Here is a 7,077-nt window from a genome sequence, read left to right as displayed (position 1 = left end):
TGTCAGCTGGGAACTGCTTTATGAGAGACATCTGAATCCCTGCTACCAGCAAGTCTGACAGTAACCATCCCAATGGAGTCATTTAGGAGACTCACCTGGACCCTTCTTCATGAACCCTCATGTACATCCAGCCCCCTCTAAAACCGTTTCCATCTGCCTTGTGCTGCAGAAGTGGTAATTTCACTTACTTATTCTCTTATTAACCTTATATAAAATATTCCTCCACAGGAATTATTGCAAAGTTTCCACATATGTAAGTTGGAGAACAATCTACCTATAACTTTTATTAATTATTCAGCATTGACTCAAGAAGTATGGTATTAATCTAAGAAGAGAAAAATGACTTTATATTTTTGGTTAAGCGCATATGTTATAGTGTGCAAGGACCCAGGTTCAAGCCCCCGGTCCCCACCTGCAGGGGAGAAGCTTCACAAGTGGTGAAGCAGTGTTACAGGTGTCTCTCTACCTCTCTCCCTTGCTATCACCCCCTTCCCTCTTAATTTCTGGCTGTCTCTATCTAATAAATAAATAAAGATAATAAAAAATTTAAAAATACCCTCTTTACCTATTTTTGAAATGTAGAATGAAGCACAGTTTTTTAAGTATCCATAAAAAATTAGACCTGTGGCTTTATTTTTCTACTCTAAAATAGCACACATTTGTGATGAACAATTAAAATAGTATCAGAATGTGGGACACAAAAAATATAAATGCCTCATAATCCCACACTTCAGAGATAACCATTGTTATGATAGTTTATTCTTTTGTTGTTACTTAAAATTATTTTTATTAGTGATTTATTAATGTTTTACAGGATCATAATATTATAGGCATGTTTTGTACACTGCACCTACCACCACAGTTTTGTGCTCTTCCCCATCTGTCCAAAATAACCACCATAGTTTTCACAATCTTAGTTACAGATTGGCTACTTTTTTTTTTATAAGTTCATGTGCTTCAATTCTTTATATTGCACATATAAGTGACAGTATCTCATAGTTGTCTTTTGGTAATGGGACACTTGGTAAGAGATACAAACATAGCAATAAGAGTCCTTGAACACAAAGAACTGAAGAATAAAACTCCTTCACTTTACTTCTGCCCCCTCTCACATTTTTTTTTTTTTTGATGCAGACTCAGGAGATGGGAGGTAGTGCAATGATTATGGAAAAGAGTTTCATATCTGAGGTTTCTAGGTTTCAGGTTCAATCCCAGGTATCACCATAAAAACCTGAAAAGTGCTCTGGTGAAAAAAAGAAAAATGAAGAGAAGGGAAAATAAAAGAAAGGAAAGGAAAAAAGAGTCAGGAAGTAAATGCAAGGCCTCTTGCATACAAGATACCACTGAGTTATTTCATGGATTTTATTTTTATTTATTTATTTAATATGCTGGGAGAACAGGGGCAGTAGAGATCCACAGCTTTGTATTTCTTCAAAATTCCTGACAATATATTTCTTAAATTCTTTCCTTGATAGCTCCTCTGAATCTGCATCATTAAATGTCCGGCTGATATATTGATTTTCTAGGACCTGTGTTTTCCTCATTTTACTTATCTATTTTGATTTCTGCTATTGATCAGCTAGTGGTGCTAGGTTCTGTTCTGTATGTGAGGGGTTGGAAGGAATTTTGAAGAAGTGATATTGAGTTATGGTAACTGATATCTCTTAGACAGAGTCCTAGTCTTATGGTGGGGATCAGTGGGGTGCTGTTGGTGGTGGTGGTTGGAGTGGGGGTGGATGGATGGATGAGAATTCCACACCTCCTTCTGCTTTTCCCAGACTGTTTCCTTAAAGTGGGAACTCTGCTATGAGGGTAAAGTCACTTTTCCTGCCCATAGGGCATTCTGACCCTGTTCACTAGGGTCTTTATGGTAGTTGGGACATCTTACAGTTTGGTTGGTTTCCCTGCTGCCAAAAGATTACAGTGTTCCTTGGTGCATTCCCTGACTCTAGAACCGGTGGCTTCTACAGCTCTAAACAGTTGTTCCAAGTTCCTTTTCTTAAGTCACTTGGTTCCTGAGTGGTTCTACTATCTGGATTTGAAGCAACTGCAAATATAACACCTGCTGGCAATGTGATGCTGGGTCTCCACTTGAGCCTTTTTCTTCCTCCCCTCCTGTTCCTTACTGTCCCTACCATCTCTTGCAGATGATCAGATCATTGAGTAGGTTCACATAATGCCTGGCACATAGTAAATATTTACTTATGTTATCAGATAATTGAAGAGATACTGTTTAAATCTCACTATTTTCAGGCATAATTATGTAGTTTGTAATTTCTTTAAATGCCCTTTTTCTTCTCCTTCCTGCCCCCTCATGACCATTTTCTTATGGACCCACTTGAGAACTGATTTGTGCCAAACATCTGGTGAACAGCAAGACAGGAGTCTAATTTGTGAAGACAGCAACTTGATAGGGCACAAGGGGAAAAGGACGCTGAGCTGGAAAACAGGAGACTCTGTTCTGATACTAGCTCTGTTACTAATTAATGCACAGTCAAACACTATCATCTGCCATAGTTTGGATGCTGGGACATCTGTTGCCATTTACCATGCTCTGATAAATCCTCAATTGAGTTGTTTTAGCCTTAAACTTTCCATATATTTTCTGGGAAACAATGTTTGTTTTGCAATCCTGTCAGTTTTATAAGAAAATATTATTTATTTAACTTGATAGACCAGAGAGAAATCGAAGGGGAGTAGGAGGTAGGGAGAAGAAAGAGAGAGAGACCTGTAGCATTGCTTCACTGCTTATGAAGTTTCCCCCTGCAGGTGGGGATGAGGGGCTTGAACCTGAGTTCTTGCACAAAGTAACATATGCACTTAACCAGGTGTGAGACCAGTTCATAGAAATACAGGTAGGGCTAGTAGGGTTACCTCTATGTCTTTCAACATGGGATTTTTTTTTTTTTTACCAGAGCATTCCTTATCTCTGACTTATGGTGGTATGTGGAATTGAACCTGAGACTTCTGGTGCCTCAGACAAGAAGGTCTACTGCATAGATCACTGCTAAATTTCAGTTTTTTTTTTAAAATGAAGAAGCAATAAGATTTCTGTTTTGTCTTTTTTGACTTTCAAAAGTAATTAATTGGTGAAAAGATAAAAAGTCCAGGAATCAAGGAATGGAACTTTTTACCCTGACTCTTTGGATGGGTGGCCTTGAAAACTATCCCAAGTGTTTATTGAAGGGTTCAGCTAGCAAGTGTTTATAATATAGAATTTATATCCCTCCATAGGAAGTTGATAAACTGTGGCAGCATATCAGCCATGAATACAAGAGGTTGCAGATTTGATTCCTAGTCCCAACAATATCCAGAGATGTTCAGTGCTCTGGTCAAATAATAAAGCAGAGAGAGAGAGAGAGAAAAAAAAGACTTGTATATAATTAAATTCTTTTGCAATCTTACATCTTCAATTTTATATATTAGAGGACATCTTCACTGAACTGCCAAAGAAGTTCAAGATACAAAAAAGGTAGAAACTTACCAGAAGACCTCTGTGGTTATTGTTTGATGCAACATAATTTTCATTCATCTGCCTTCTGGGAACTAGTCTTCTTTTAAAGAAAGAAGATTGTGGCAGAGATTAGGGCATTTCCCAGTGCTGGGTCAGACAGGTCAGTAAACAGGATGAGGTAGATTTCTATGTCTTCTTTCAAGGCTCTAAGACAATAGCCAGGCCTTACTTATTGATTTATGATTGACTTTGTCAAAAGTGGTGTTGTACTGTATCTGGAGTTTTTTATGTTTGGCCTGGAAGCCTTCTTTTGCATTTTCTGAAATTAGTATTTACAGGTAAGTATTTACTGAGCTATGAGGAGAGTATTATTAGATTTGGGAATCATAATGTATGCTATTAAGAATGGTAAGTGGTTTTTCATGGGCTACGTCTCCAGAAGGGGCTATGGGTGAGTACTGACGTTAGTGTAGGGGAGAGAACGTGACTTAAGACCTTAGAGTTCTCAGAGTGCCTGATTTGGATGGAAGCTATATAGAAGGGTTATCTCACTAACTCCAAAGCTAACCTTATCAAAGCAAGGACTGCAAAAGCTGAATAAGGGCAAGAGACTGGCATACTTTAATGAGGACTCTTCAGTAACTATCAGGCCACCCTATCAGCTGGAGCCCTATTCGGAAAGTCCTGAGATTCCTGAACAGACATGATGGGCTTAAACCTCAAATTAATCCCTCTCGCCTTGTTACCGGTCATCTCTATCAGGAACAACAAAATAAACCCCTTTGTAGGTCCCCCCCAAAGGACCTTGCTCTCAACTTGGATCAACAACGGTAGAGAATGTTCCATCCTCTGAAGGAAGATAGGCAACATACTCTATGCTACACCTGAGGAAGATGGGTCCTGATATTGGGGCAGCTTGGAACTTTCCTACTCAGTGACCATAGAATGTGAGCTCAGATCTATAGGGGGTGCAGTGGTCACATAGGCTCCTAAGTTGAATATGGGCCCCAGACCAAATCAAATATATGGGGTTTACAGTCAACAATATTTATACACCTTTCTCATATTAGGGAGCTATTCTCTTCCCTGATGCAGCTTTCTGTTCCTTTTCCAGCCATGACATCATCTCCCCAGACATAACTTGGATTCACTTGTATATAAGATTTCAGGGTCAAGGAAAAAAAAAACAACTAGTATAGCCACAGGCCCTCTGGAATATAACTAAAATATGCCTACTAGCTATCTACAAAATGGAGTACCCCCCAACTCTTCATCTGCACTACTCCAGCCTTTAAGCTCATGATTGATCAACAATTTGTTTGGCCTTGTGTGTTAACTCTTTTCAGCCACCAAATGCTAGCATGATGCCGACCAGACTTCCCTGGACAGACAACCCCACCAGTGTGTCCTAGAGCTCTGTTTCCCCAGTGCCCCACCCTACTAGGGAAAGAGAGAGACAGGCTGGGAGTTTGGATTGACCTGTCAATGCCCATGTTCAGAAGCAATTACAAAAGCCAAACCTTTCACCTTCTGTACCCCATAATGACCCTGGGTCCATGCTCCCAGAGGGTTAAAGAATAGGAAAGCTATCAGGGAAGGGGATGGGATACGGAGTTCTGGTGGTGGGAATTGTATGGAGTTGTACCCCTCTTATCCTATGGTTTTGTCAATGTTTCCTATAAATAAATAAATAAATAAATAAATAAATAAGGTGTGCTACAGATTCAGGAAAGATCAATGCATCTTTTGGTTTTGCTTGCTTTACATAGGGCCTAAATGACATGTTTCAGTCTTATTGGTAGAGTGAGCTATGATAGTTATCTTTGTTCTTTTCTTTTATAAGCCTCAGTATGTTAGTAACTCTTCCTTTGAACGGTGACCTTTAACTCCAGCTACGTATTCCTGGAGTGCTTTAAACAATACCGATTTCAGACCCTGCCTCCACAGATTGTGACTCATTATCTCTATCAATGTCTGAGCGTCAGTAATTGTTAAATGCCAATTATTAGAATGCAGCACTGAGCCGTGGTCTTGCCTGCTTTCGGCCATCTTGATTGCTGCTTTCTTACTTGAAAGGCCTCCCAACCCCCCCCCCCCAGTCCTGGACTCTTGCACATGTGTAATACTAACCACCCCAGGCCCACTTTTGTTAAAAATCTTCATTTCAAACACATATGGAGACAAATAGAGATGGAGATAGAGGTAGAGGTAGAGATAGAAACAGAGACAGATATAGAACAACATTGTTCCACTATCCATGGAGCCTCTCCCCTGGTGCCATGGTGATCTTATGGGATACCAGAGTGTGAATCTAGGGCTTTGCTCATAGCCATGCAGGAAAGTAACTGTCTCCTGACCCTGAGTCCTTTTTTTTTTTTAAATTATTTTATTCATAAAAAGGAAACACTGTCCCTGAGTTCTTTACCTGACTAACTTTTGCTTGTACTCAGGGAAGTTTCTGACTGGGCTCTGTGACCTCCCCTGTTTTCCCAGGGCTCCTGTGCCCTCTCCAAGACAGGACAAAACACTCCAGTCTTTTATCTGCTGGAGTTGCATGTGGGAGGGACCTGGTCTCATACCTTTGAAGCTCCAGACTCCACACATGGTAGGACTTAGTAATTGTCGAGTAAATAAAGGGATGAAAATACCTGTTGGAGAGAGTCAGAAATGTGAAAAGTTCTTCAAGGCTGCTGGAAACACTCCAGAACTTAATTACATGTGTTTGGAGAGGTTAAGGCTGCATGTGAACCTGACTTTGAAAACACATGTGTGAAAGGTCTCCCTTGGTAAATGTTGCCATAATTGATAGCACACCATCTTGAAATGTCAGGACTGTATCTCCAGAGGTGCCCCCACCCAGAACCACCTTGGCTGCTGAATTTCCAGTCAGGCTGCTGCTTTGTTTTTCAGAGAGGTTACTTCTGCCTTTGAAAAACAAAGCAAATATTCTTTGTGAGAGGATGGTTTTGGGGGTTTTCCTGATGCAGCCCTGGAGAGAAGACACTAAAACAAACAAAAAAATTAACTATGTACTTACTAGCATAAAATAATGTAGTAGGTAAAGCAAAAATTGTATTAGGAATGGTGTGACAACTATATGTACTATACAAGACTTTCTGTTAAGTAGATTATATTCTGGAAAGATAATTTTTTTAATATTTATTTATTTCCTTTTGTTGCCCTTGTTGGTTTTTTTATTGTTGTGGTTATTGTTGTTGTTATTTATGTCATTGTTGTTGGATAGGACAGAGAGAAATGGAGAGAAGAAGGGAAGACAGAGATGGGGAGAGAGAGATAGACACCTACAGACCTGCTTCACCACTTGTGAAGCGACTCCCCTGCAGGTGGGGAGCCAGGGGCTTGAACCAGGATCTGTACGCCAGTCCTTGTGCTTTGTACCACCTGCGCTTAACAAGCTGTGCTACCGCCTGACTCCCTGGAAAGGTAACTTAAAATTTAATGAGATAAAAAGTGACAGTGGCTGTAGCAGATTATTACTTGCAAAGCACAACAGTCCCTTCTTCCTTCCATTCTTTCTTCCATTCTTTCATTCTTCCTTCCTTCCTTTCTTTCTTTCTTCCTACTTTATTGGGAGATTAATGGATTGTAGTACACTTGCTGAC

The sequence above is a fragment of the Erinaceus europaeus genome, chromosome 9, assembly GCF_950295315.1.
Source record: "Erinaceus europaeus chromosome 9, mEriEur2.1, whole genome shotgun sequence".
Taxonomy (NCBI): Eukaryota; Metazoa; Chordata; class Mammalia; order Eulipotyphla; family Erinaceidae; genus Erinaceus; species Erinaceus europaeus.
The sequence above is the reverse complement of the archived record's forward strand: the minus strand, read 5'-3'. Positions refer to the sequence as shown.